Here is a 13,118-nt window from a genome sequence, read left to right on the forward strand (position 1 = left end):
TCTCACCTGCAGTAACAGTTGCCTAGCTGTCAGGTGGCCATAGCCTAAAACATTTTAGCTAAACTGTTTTAGTTTATCTTGGTGAATGTCATGTATGGAGAACTCTAACAAACCTGAACAGTCACCATGTAAAAAACATAATCTTGTCTTGTTAAGTGAAACTGAGAAAAGTGTTGATGCAGCTTCAAACTTTATCTGGTCTCCAATTAAAAATTACACACTGTGTTAAGAAAACGTATTAAAATATACCCAGGAAATTCATCAACCATGGAGTTTGATGAGTTTGTCCAAAACAGTCATAGGGTATAAAGATATAACGGTGTACCTGGCCTAATAAAAACGACTGTAGTAGTTTTGCATGGAAAGATAACATTTTAATTATCCTAACAAGAAATTCTCAGTTCTACCAATCAGATGTGCTTTTTTTTGTCCAGAACAAGATTGAGTGTGTAACAACAGATGGGATTTATAAGCTGTTTGAGCTCAGGTAGAATGAAGACCATGTACTATGGGCTTGTAGAGAGCAAGGGGAGGAGTCAGTTACCTAAACAAAATGTTTAATACCCTTTGAGATATGCCTCTCATCTTCCAGCTGTTGTGGTTTATGAATTTCCCGTAAATTCTGTGTCACATCTGTCAGTTGATATCCAAACAATACCCTAACTATATACAGATCACAGGTTTGATTGCAGAAAGATCTAAGCATCCGGTGTGATTCGATTGCACATCTTAGGATGGGGCCTTGCATTTTTCCGTGTTCTGAATGGTTAGGTACAGAAGGAAATCCATCATAACCACATTTTTTTGCCAAATGCTATCACTTTTATTGGCTTGACTTGAAATTGTGGTTTTATTTGTACATTTCCTTTGTGTTAGGCAGAATTAAAAACATTCTGGGGACTTAATGTGCAGAAGGTGTCAGTTTATTGAAAGGCTTTTATCCTTGTATTTTGGAGCTGATAATTACCTCTCATGAGTGAAACAAAAAGCTAGTCTCTGCTCTGGCTGCCTTTCATTTCCCTTTAAACTAAATGTGACTCCAGACTGCTATGTTTTCTTGGCAACGATTTTAGTAATATAGCAGGTTGTTACAAAGCAATGTTATTTGCGTGATACAAAATTAATTAGAAAAGTCTTCTGTAATTTATAAATATGCAATTATGGTTAAACAAATAAGAAGTTGAGTTTTTGCAAGGTTCCCAGTGGGTTGTTATTTGCATGATTCCAGTGCATCCAGAAGAGTCACTGGTTTGTCCTCTGATGTTAAAACACAATTTGCCTTATTCTATTGAGATTTGCAAATGTATTAAAACATATTTTTGGAACTTGTTCAAATGAATAATTATGAAAACAAATGAATTTGTGGAATAGCTGTAAAGAAAAAGCAAAACCAAAATACCCTAATTACTTTCAAAGACCAAGTAGGCTTTTTTCCAAACAAGCTAGAGAAGGATGTAAGCTTCATATTGCCTTATATGACACTCCATATATTAAATTCAAAGAAATCAAAGCCTGAAAAAAGTAAATAAGAGCCTCTTGCTCTGTGTCCCAATCTGCACCTCATGGAAAGTTCATATTTCTCCTCATTTCACAGATTTGCTGGTCTATCAGCCTGACTTCTTTTGTAGTAAAGGTCGTAGAATTTTACTCCATGACACTGACGTTGAACTTAATTCAGCCTGACACCTTTCTCTGAACTTTTTTCTTAAATTATCCCAAAGTTTCAATCTTATGTCTGCCCTTTTTCAGGTTGTTTGTTTGTTTGTTTGTTTGTTTGTTTTAATGGCAAACTACAGAAGCCAAGAAGCCAACACAAGAACAGTCATGCTATTACATTTGTTTTTCATAAGAAACAGAAACCTAGGTAATGCAATTTAGCTCCTATCACTCTTATCCTATTGAGTCAATATAGCAAAGAGTCATCAGTCCTCGATTCCTCGATTACCTTCTCATAATTTCTTCCAGGTGACTAAACAGGATACAGTTCTCCTAGCTGACTCTCTTTCTATCTCTAGAAAATGACACGTACTGAAAGCTGGTGCAGAGTAAAGAATACAGCTGAGTAAATGGATCAGTATCAATAATACAAGAACATTGGTGTGGCCTTCCTCATTTACATCAGATTAACTCCAGTGATGAAATTTTGAGTAGATTCCTTATAAAAGATAAACTACCTACTAAAACTGTTGATGACAACTGTTCTACTGAATGAAATGATGACTTCCCATTGGCTTCAGTTGGGCCCAAATGTCATCCTGCATATCTGTAGGTCTAATTGGCCCTCTTATCATAACTCCCTGTTACAAATCTAACATAGCATTGTGGAAATGAGCAGAGTTAAATAATGCTGAAAACATCAAATAATATTTGATTTTGAAAATCGGAGAAAGTAGTAGAAAGAGTCAGTCGTGTATCTGCAAGACTGATAGTAAACTGTTGTAAGCTTGCATTGTTGTTTTTTTTTATTTTAGTTCTTTGAATGTAAATAGACTCTAAGGCCTGGTCTTATCTTGTATAACTTTAGAAATACAGTAAATACCATAATACAGGTGCAGAGTCATTCAAACATTCTGAATTAACTCCACTTAACTGTGCCTACAGAAAGTAAACAACCTTCCAAAGAGCTGAATTATTCTGCTTATTTGTCTGCTGTATGGAAATGTAAAGTGATTTAATTCTGCTTCCATTTAATAGTCTGAAATTAGGTGAGATGAACATACTCTTTAAAATCTTCTAATTCAGGAAGTTGTTTCTTCCATTGAATTTTTCTACCTCATTCTTTGGCTTACACTCAAGGGAATAACAGGAAAAAGTGAAAATGCCTATGGGTGAGTGAATCCAAACAGGAGTAAGCAACAGTTTTCATTCTGCACACATCAAGGAGAGTTTGATTCTCTTCCTTCAGGTGCTGGAGTCCATCAGAAGAAGTGGCCTCATATCCCTGACAGAAGATACAGTGCAAACCATGTGTCTAATGTTTGCATAGTGATTTTGGCAGCTGGAAGTGAACAGGTTCAACAACGTGATTCACATTCCTACTTCCCCTTCACATGAGAATAGGGGAAAAAACAAACAAACATTCAAACAAAGCAAAAAACTTTCTGTCTTGATAGAAACATGAAACCTTTCAAACACATTTTGCCAAGGAAACCTCTCCTTGCTATCCCTTTTGTCCTGCTTGTCTGCCTCTGTCTCCAGGAATAAGTGACACTGGAAATCTGTTTTTGTACAGGGCACGATTTGAACCAGGTTTATATATATGTGTATTCAATAAATATTCAGTTCTAAATATCACCTTTTTTTTAGGCCATGGCAAGGTTTAAGGACATCAGGAGAGGAGTCTAAAGAGGAAATTGATGCAACTGTTGACATCTCTCACCTTGATGGAGAAGGAGGAAGTGAATTTATTCTTTACGGACATGTAGAGCTTCAGTATCTGAAACAAAGAAGAGGTTCCCATTCTCTTTATGCTTTGCAAGTCCTGTATTGTTATGACCATTCCTGAGTACTATGTAAAATAACAGGAAAACCATATTATTTGACCCTAGTCTGTATTGACCCTACCTATATTAAATATAGTCAAACAAACTCCTTCCTAAACATCAGTAACCATACAGCAAAGAACAATGAATTAAGAGCACCATGAGGTAAAAGTGTGTTACTTCTCCATTTTAAAGTTCATATAAATGACAAGAAGAGATGAAAAACTGAACAATTCAAACAATTATTTCAATCTCCTTTCACAGGATTAGGGGATGCAAATTCCAGCTTGTAGGTGTGTAGCACATGCAGTGAAACTTGCCTGGGACCACTGTACATTGGATAGAATCAATATACAATGAGAGCTTTAGAGGGCTCAAAGACCATAGGATTTGCTGAGTATCATTATGATGAAAAAGACAAGAAAATTTATTCAGATCCCTCTTTCTGCAAGAATTGGGATTTTTTTTTTTTCCATAAGACTACCTTATCATCACTGCCATTCCACTCATTGCACCAGGCCTGTTTCTAAAGGGATCTTAGATATTTCCTATTTTTATGAATCTGTACAAAAGTAAGGGCTTGAAAATAGACACATATAATCCTCAAATCTCTTTTTTCCCCATCTCTCTTCTGCATTTAATACACCACAAAAAATATTAAGAACATTCACTAGGAGTGTGAAAATCACCTTGTTGTGACAGAATGTTGGCTTTGTCCTCTGGTGTACCTGGAACAATAAGGAAGACTTTAGAATGTCACACATTTTGATTCCTCCTTGTATTCTCCCACCCACACACATACTATCCCCTTGCTCTCCCTTTGTGTAAAGGCTTTCTCCTGAAGGGGAAAGAATAGGATCAAAACTTTTCAGTTTTATGAAGGAATTGAGTAGTCAGTATGTCAGGTCTTTAGGGACCACTGCAAACATGTATGTTTTATCTTAGAAGAAGAATGGAGTGGAATCGAATGGAATGGAATGGAATGGAATTGTTCAGTTGGAAGGGACTTACAGAAATCACACAGTCCAGCTGCCTGACCATTTCAGGGCTAAATAAAAGTTAAAGGCATTGTTGAAGGCTTTATACCTTGATCTACTCACAGGCTTGGGGCATCAGCTGCCCCTCTAGGAAGTCTATCCCAGTGTTCAACCACCCTCAACATAAAGAAATGTTTCCTAACATCCAGGCTGAACAACTCATGACACAACTTTTTGCTGTTCCCATATGTTCTATCACTGGATACCAAAGAGAAAAGATAGGTTCAAGGAACAGGACTGCTTTCCACCTCCTCTTGAGTTGAGTTTTAGGAAAAAGTGGCCTCTGGAACAGGAAATGTTGTTGGTCTCTCCCAGTGAAGTATACGAGCTCAGCACTGCCTTGCCAAGCCCCGTATGAAGCAAAAATTCTGCTTCTTGGTACATCATAACATCAATATTGTATGAACATTTTAGACACCATGAGGAGGCTGACATAAAGTGAAAATCACCAGCAAATTCAGACATTTTAGTGATCTTTTAGAACTTTTTTCACATTCAAGTTCTGAGAAAGGGAGCTTTGAGTTTCCTTGAGGGATGTGGGTGTGAACAGACCATTCCCCTGTCTTGTCTTAAGTACTATAATGAGAAGTGAATATTTTGGTGAAAGTTTCAGTACAGTTCTGCTCTCCAACATCTTCCTAGCTATATTTTTCACAATATGTACATAGAGTGTATGATTTGCACCAAACTTCTGCACCAATATTTTATGAATTTTGGCCCTCTTAAGATATACTCATTTCCTCATTTGTATACTCATTTCTTGTTCAGGTTCTCCAGTCAGGAACACAATTCATCTACAGATTTGTATAAGAGAATGATTGTGAGAAAGTGCAATAATTTCCATATCAGTCTGCCAAGAGAGGACATGGCATTGAACTTAAAGGTAGTAAAAAGCAAGGAGAAAGAGGAAAATAAAGATATTACAAATAATACAAAAGGGAGGAGTATGATTGTTATTTGTCCCTAGAAGCCAAATGTAATTCTAAGCAACTAAAAGCATCACAAAGACAATCAAATACAATTTGGAAAGAAGTAGTGCTATAGCCAAAAAGAAATAAATGAATCATGAGCATTTCTACATCTCACACCAGGCCTGCATTCAATAAATTGACACATGGACTTAATTGCTGTGACAAATGAATACTGTGAGGAGAGTCAAATTCTGCTGGGTAATGCAGTCAACCAGCAAAATCCTGGTCGGCAGAGATATGTAGGTCAGTCATTATGGAGCAGTGAGCAGAGGGAGTCCCTATTGAGAACCTAGATGGAAATCTCACAGTGTCTCACTCTGTCTAATAAAATAACAGCTTGAAAGTGTGTCTGGTTTCAACATCCTTCTTAATAACCTTTAGCAGAAGAGGAAGGTATTAAATAAAGTGGCAATTAACGAGACTGTCAGAGCAAGAGAGTGGGATTTATTGCTGGATTATTCAGTTTGCTTAATTTTTTGGCTTTTTTTTAAGCTATGATTCTACCATTTCAAAGGCCAGCTTCATAACGGAGTGAGTTAACAACTGAGATCTTAAAGTTCAAAGAAAACAAGTTAATAGATTTATAAAACTAGTATTCCAAATAAAGGAGGCATTATGTAGTTGCAGACTATGCTCCCCATCACCTCTGCCATAATCCATCATGTGTGGAGGTGAACATTCAAAGGAGGCTGAAAAGAAAAATGATCTAAAGGGATGCAGAATTATTAAGGAATTATGTCCAGTCCCATGCAGAGATCTCAGCAGTGCTGAAATCATCCCTCAGCTCATTTCTATCAGGTTGAAGTATTATTTATATACCAGATTAAATTTTTTTGGAGTAAATTACAGCTAGAAAAATAGACTTGAGGAAATATGTTGCAAATTCCTTCTTTGAGGTAGGAAGGGCAACAATTATTTTCTTATAGAGACTGATAAACTTATCATCTCCCTACTAAACCAGTACGGATAATGTGGATGGGCTTAGAACAACTTTCCATATCGTAATGATGAAAATCTACTAGTAGAAAAAACACTTTTCCCTGGTCATAAGTCTTTCTCTGTCAGGATGTCTTGGTAGAAGAACTTAAAAACCTTTAATACCCAGATGTCTCTCTGAGTAATGAAGCCAAGTGAACACATTGTAATTGATGGAAAATCTTTGTAAATACATGTGGTAATACCAGTTTTAACAGTCAATTTGATGGAATTGTGACAGGTTATAGGTGGTCTTGGAATTTGCTTTTCTTTTACTATAACTGGAGGAATGGCACTGCCAGGAGCTACACCATGTATTAAACATTTTTAAAACATTTTTAATAACACAAATAACTAGGAATATTTAGCTTCTTCCTAAGTACAGTGTCAGGAATTCCTAATGCTCACATCCTGTGATATGCAATCATATCACAACATTTCTCCTGGAAACGCCATAATATTTTATAGAAAATTCTATACATTGAAATATCAAGATACAACAATTCTGTTGTTGAAATCAATACATTTTGATTTATTATTCCATAATGCTTTTTTCTGTCTAATGTAACACTCTTTTGAGCCCCATTTATGTAGATGATCATTGGAGCAAATAGGATTACATACAGCTATGCAGTCAGCTCTGTTTTCTGTACATTCACCTATAAATGTCTCAGTGGATATTTTAATGAATCCTTAGTATTAATCTTCATGGATAAGAATATTGTTTAATGAAATAAAGAATAATGGATACGAATTTTTTGCTTAATGAAACATAACTAGGTCAAAATCACCTTTTCAAGCAAGTTATTGATTTTGTGGATTTGCCCATGGAGTTTTGTTTGTTGGTTTGCTTGTTTTCTATCACACTTTGACTTTCATACTTATCTATAAAGTGCTTTTAATTTTCCCTTCATTCCCACTTTTTTGTCTCTTTTCTAATAGCATGATTTTAGCAACATGGTAAAAAGTGATCCAGAAAAAAAAAAACAGATATTTGTTTTACACTTTTTTTACAAATTCTCTTTCTGTCAGGGATCCAGATAATACTTGGATGGTTATTTTCTGTGGAAGATATTACATAAAGAGCAGGGCTTAAAACATCAGAAGTGGAATTGAAAAGCATTAAAAAAAAATAAAAATTAGATAGTTGAAAAAGCTACTCCTCCAGAATGTGATAGCTGCAATCTAGAGAAGGTATGATAATCACAGAGAAAGGGCAATTTGTTGCATTTCTTCAGGGAGGCTCCTGGGTTGCTTAGAGTGGCAAATGATGACTTTCTACATTCATGTGGCTTAGAACTGAGCTGGGTTTCACGCAATACATGTTGTGCAATGTGTTGCTAACAGAAGGATACCTTCTTGCTATTAGATTATCTCACCATATTTTATTAGAAGCATAGATGGAGGCAGAGGACAGTCAAATCCATACTGGATTTAGGGTAATCTGCAAATAGAGAAATAATCTCTGTATTTAAGAGAACTTTCTGTATCAAATGGATTCGGAAGATGGTCTGATGTTACTTGTGAACTTCCAGCAGTAATGTTTCATTTCCAGAAACAGTCTTCTTTCCTTTGTTTATTTTTGTTACAAAACCTAGCTCTGATGACTCATTCAGGCTTTGTGAGGTTTACAAGTTGATCCATTCAGTACAGGAAGAGACAAAAGTAAACCTGATTCCAGGACACAAGAGGCAGATAAGTATTATGTCTTGAAATTTATCAGGCACAGATCCATCCTCTTTTGCAAATGAGAACGCTAATCAGCAGTCTTGAGTCTGAGCTGAATCTCCAAGTTTCATTAGGTAAATTATCATTTATATTCTGAGGCTGTATATGTTTGAAGTTGGATTGAAGCATAATGGGAAATCTTGTGCGAGACAAGTTTATTAAAATAAAATCTGCACTGAAAATGTGTTCTTTGCATCTTTTGGGTCTGCTTATCTGTAAAGATCCAGGTGAGACTACCCACCACAACAGTGTTTTGTAAAACAAAGCACGCCACAATGACTAAACTGGTCTATAACAATAAGGAATCAGTTAATGTTTTTATATTACAACTTGGTTTCACATTCTGTGGGGGGGGAAAAAAAAAAAAAAAAAAAAAAAAAAAAGTGTTCCTTTTTGAAATATTACTTTTGCATAAACCAGATCTACAAATTTAGAAATAATTAAAAAAGAGGGAAAAAAAAAAAATGACATGAGAAAAGACACCTGGAAAACAGGTATAGAAATACCTATCCAAAGTCACCAGATAACCTTGAGAGAAGACAGAGATTAATCTCCTCTTCCCCACACCCCTGCTTGCAAATCAGAGCTTACTTAAATGAAAATGAGACATAATCAGACCCATTTTTCAATGTAAAACCATACAAAGGCACATACATTGTAATCTGTGTTAGCTTGATCAACAACAGATCTATCTATACATACATTTTCTAGATGAGTTGTTGGGCTTCTGCTTCCTCCGCCTCCCCGCCCCCCTCTTTCCCCCCCCCCCCCCAAAAAAAAAAAAAAGCTAACCACAATGGTTCTTGAAACTAGATGAGTTTACCCTGGTATTTTATCAACAGAAGAATTACTATTACCTTATTTAAATGAAGCACCAAGAAACTAAGTTACTTCTGTGATTTTCAAGTAAAAATGGGATTGAACTCCAGAAACTTTCAGCACTGTAATGGAGTACCTCACGTTGGTTTAGATAGTGGGTTTAGATTTCCCTCAGTCAGCTCTATCTTCTTCTGCCCTGTATTTTATTTAAATTTTCTTTAGTCCAAAGAATATTTAACTGTCTGGTGCAAAACAGAACTGCTGCAGCAACAGGAATTGAGGCTGCCTTACACAGAATATCCTAGCTTGGTGATTAGAGCATCCACTTATGAAGTATGCTTTGCAATACATAGAAAAATGGGAACAAAAAGGTGAAGAGGAAAATAGTAAAAATGGTGAGGAATTACTCTGTGTTTCCTTAGGGATATGAGACACAACACCTAAACTAGCAGATTCATCCCATGACGGTTGACTCTGGACTCTGCTGATAAGATCCTTGATGTATTATCTAGGATCTCAAAGCACTTAGACCTTACCTGCCCCTCTGCAGTGCCATGACTGTTAGAAATTCTGAATTGTCTGGCTGCAACAGACTTCTGGCTTTATCAGAGGATTCCCAAATGACAGAAGTCTTTCAGAAGTAGCTAAATAGGGTTTTCTGGGGATCTAATTCTGGATGTAGGATCATCCAGGTGGACTCAGCAGCCTAAAGTAATCTTTTTAAAATGCAGTGTTAGTTATCTTTGAGGAACAGGACATTAAAGGAAAAGTCTTGCAGATTCCAGACCAGCCACCTAAGAAGCAGCAGCTTATGTTAGATAGAAATTTTGTCCAGAATAATTAGCTACCCAATTAGCTACTGTCTCTTTCTTCTTCCTGTTTGTTAGCTAATCTCGGGACTGATTTACAAAGGTGTCACACTGTTATTGCACAAGCTTCATTATTTGCAAGTTATTTCAGATGTTAGTAGAAACAGACAGGAAAGATCAGCCTTCTTTAATATAAATGCTAACAATCTTTTATATGTTTACAAGGATGCTGAGTTCCAATAAGTGTATTATGGGAAGCTTCCTAACATTAATTGCAGCAAGCTGCCCTTTTCTGTTTCTCAGCTTGCGCCTTTTCACAAATTACTCTTAATCTGCATGGCCCCTCGGGAAACCTGTTCATACACAATGCTAGAAAAAAGGAATAAATTTGCTTTGCAGGTGTGTGTCCTCATACACATACAAATACACAAACTTCTTTTCTCAATAGATAAATGTTAACTTCATGCTACGTGGACAGGTGTGAAAGGTTCAAAACCAGGGAAAAAGGAAATATGTTTGTGGCACTAATTCCTGCAGGTGTGGAAACTAAGGTGGCTATAAATTGTCATTGAATCTGGCCCCTAATAGGGTCATATTTTTCCAATAATTCTTGTGTACTTGTCACAGAAATTTGGCAAAATGGTCCACATATTATATTACATGTCATAAATACAGTAATTTATGGTCTGCTGCTATCTTGCAATCTAGTACGTGGTACTAAATTTGGGAACAGCAGTTTTTGTTATTTTGGAAGTATACTCAGTGGTGACATATCTTCAATAACCCTTTATTTTCTTCTCCCACTCCCCAAAATGACCAGTACTTCTATTAATGGAGAGAAAGGGAAAAGGATATTACAGACCACAGAAAGCAAATGACACAAGAAATTGTAATAGAAGGTACAAATTGTACAAAGGAGACTTGAATGGCTTAAGGAAATAGCAATGCAGCCTAGAACTTCTGTTTTGGAGGATGAATCTAGTTGGAAGCTAACTCCTGTTGGCGGTATGATCACTCTCAGTCACTTGCAAGCAAAATTATTTCAAAGAGCACTTTCTCTTTTAATAATAGAGATACCTGCAACCCAGAAGCCATCAAAATAATCTAGAAAAGTTAAGGGTGAAAACTCAAGCACAGAAGGACTTAAGGTATTTCCATCCTCATTTTTAACTTAGAATTTGTAAGGTCTCAGAAGAACTACTCTAAACAGTCTGAAAATTCAAGATTGGTGTAGCTCACTTAATGAAAAGTAAATAATAATAATACTTGTGATCAGCTGAGCAGGATCTTTCATCCAGTCTGATTGCCCAGCCTCCTCCATAAGTATCAAAGTCTATTGATGAGTTGCATGGATAAAAAGTACAATAATATATCCGGTTCTAAAATTTCAGTTAACAGGCTCATTCTCTATGCAGGAAATATTTCCTGCATGAAATATGTTGATTTTTGATTTATGCATTTCATTAAAAAAATAATAATAATAAAAAGAGATAAGGGAGGAAATTCTACTGACTGTTAAATAATAATAAAGTAGGCCAAGTCCTGCTTGGATTCCAAGTTCTCCAAAATAATTCATCACCTTTTTTTTTTTTTTTTTAAAGAAAAAAGTGGAATATAAAGCAAGCTTCTAAATAGCTTTCGGGTTTCCTCTGAATTCCACATCAGGGCTTCCCAGTCCCCAGTCTGTTGCTCAGCTGCAATGAAAAGATCAAGAATATCTAAGTTCTCACATCAAGATAAACAGTCAAAGGGCTTTTAAGATGAAGGGAGAGAAATGCAGCCTTATACTTGAGCAAGTCAGAAAAAAAACTTTTTCACTGTAGGCTGTGCCATAACTAGGTCTGTCCCAAATAGTATAAGAGTCAGTGGTGATTTATTTACAATCATATTGCAAAGACTCAAGTGGCTGAACAAGGGACCAAACAAATGAAAATTTCACTTTCCACTGTTGCTGAAAATTTGCCTTTATTAGGGAACAAGGATGGGATTCATCTCCTTCAGCTTCAAATACTGTCAGTGTAGGTGTCTCCAGCTGTGCTAGTCACTGTAGGTTTCTTTGTAGTCAGCTGAGAGAACAGGCATGAATGAATAAGTACAATTCCCATGACCTATTTCAGAAGTTTAAATTCATGCCCCAGAAGCATTTTTTTATCTTTTCATAGACCAGAGGATGTCCCAGATGGAAATGTCAAAATTTGTTCATATGAACTGCACTTTAGGCTAATTGAAGTGATATAGTGGAACATGAAAACTGGTATTGTGAAATGCATTGTGGTACCATTTGTAAGATCCTACAAAGAAAATAAATTCCTACCAACATTCAGGTCCAATGAAAAGATGTCAAAGCAAGATAGGATAAAGACATTTTTTAAATAAACTGAAAGGAGGAGTTTAATACTCGGGGGGGGGGGGGGGCAGGGGGGAGGGGAGAAAAAAAAAAGATACTCAAAACACATCTGAAATATAGAAATTAGGATTCTATTGCCCTGAAAAGATGAAGGGCTAAATTTTTAATTAATGAGTCCTTACTAGTTTTATTTTGTGTAAATTCTGCATAGAAAAAAAAAGTATAAATTCAGAATTTAACTTTTTCCAAAATTAATTTCCTCCAAACGTAAAATATTTTCTTTCTACTTTCAGCAAGACCCCATGCTAACATATCAGTTCTTCTGTTTTTTTTTTTTTTTTTCTATAGGAAATTAAAACCTATTAATATTAAGTCTTTGGCTGATGTCTCTGGGAATCATGCCTATGTTGATGGTGATGTTTAAAGAATTATCTGCAGTTAATGTCTGCAGACTTTTATCAGATCCACTTGCTGCACACTTGATATCAGTGATTTCAGTGGGGTAGAGTGTTTTTCCCCTTGCAGTGTTCTATCTAATAACAGGAAAAGAGGCAAACGTTCACAAAGTGATTATGAATTATAAAGGACTGAAAGAGACATATGTTCCATCAGCTTGTGGGAAGATATGTGCCCAGAGAGGGCTGAAGTAGCTCAGCTGGGAGAGCGTTAGACTGAAGATCTAAAGGTCCCTGGTTCAACCCCGGGCTTCAGCAATATTTTATGGAAGATTTTGGAGTTCCAGTTCTGACCTTGTCACTAAAAGAGAAAAATGGACATATTCTGACCAGTAAGAGGAGCTGGAGCCTTTGTGAAAGGGCTGAGAGGTCTGGGAGAAGGAGATCTCATCCATCACCTGATGGGTGGGTGCAGAGAGGATGGAAACATGATCTTGTCTGTGTTTTCCAATGTTTGGACAAAAGACAACAGGCTCAAACTGTGGAAAGTAGGAG

The 13,118-nt window shown here is 36.3% G+C and overlaps 1 non-coding gene across 1 annotated transcript; it reads left to right on the top strand.

The window, feature by feature from the left end:
- Nucleotides 1-12,808: 12,808 nt before the first annotated feature.
- On the top strand, nucleotides 12,809-12,881 carry TRNAF-GAA (transfer RNA phenylalanine (anticodon GAA)). The gene has a single exon. It is a non-coding gene; the product is annotated as a tRNA-Phe (tRNA).
- The last annotated feature ends 237 nt before the right edge of the window (nucleotides 12,882-13,118 follow it).

Source organism: Meleagris gallopavo, chromosome 3, assembly GCF_905368555.1.
Source record: "Meleagris gallopavo chromosome 3, MGAL_WU_HG_1.1, whole genome shotgun sequence".
Lineage (NCBI taxonomy): Eukaryota > Metazoa > Chordata > Aves > Galliformes > Phasianidae > Meleagris > Meleagris gallopavo.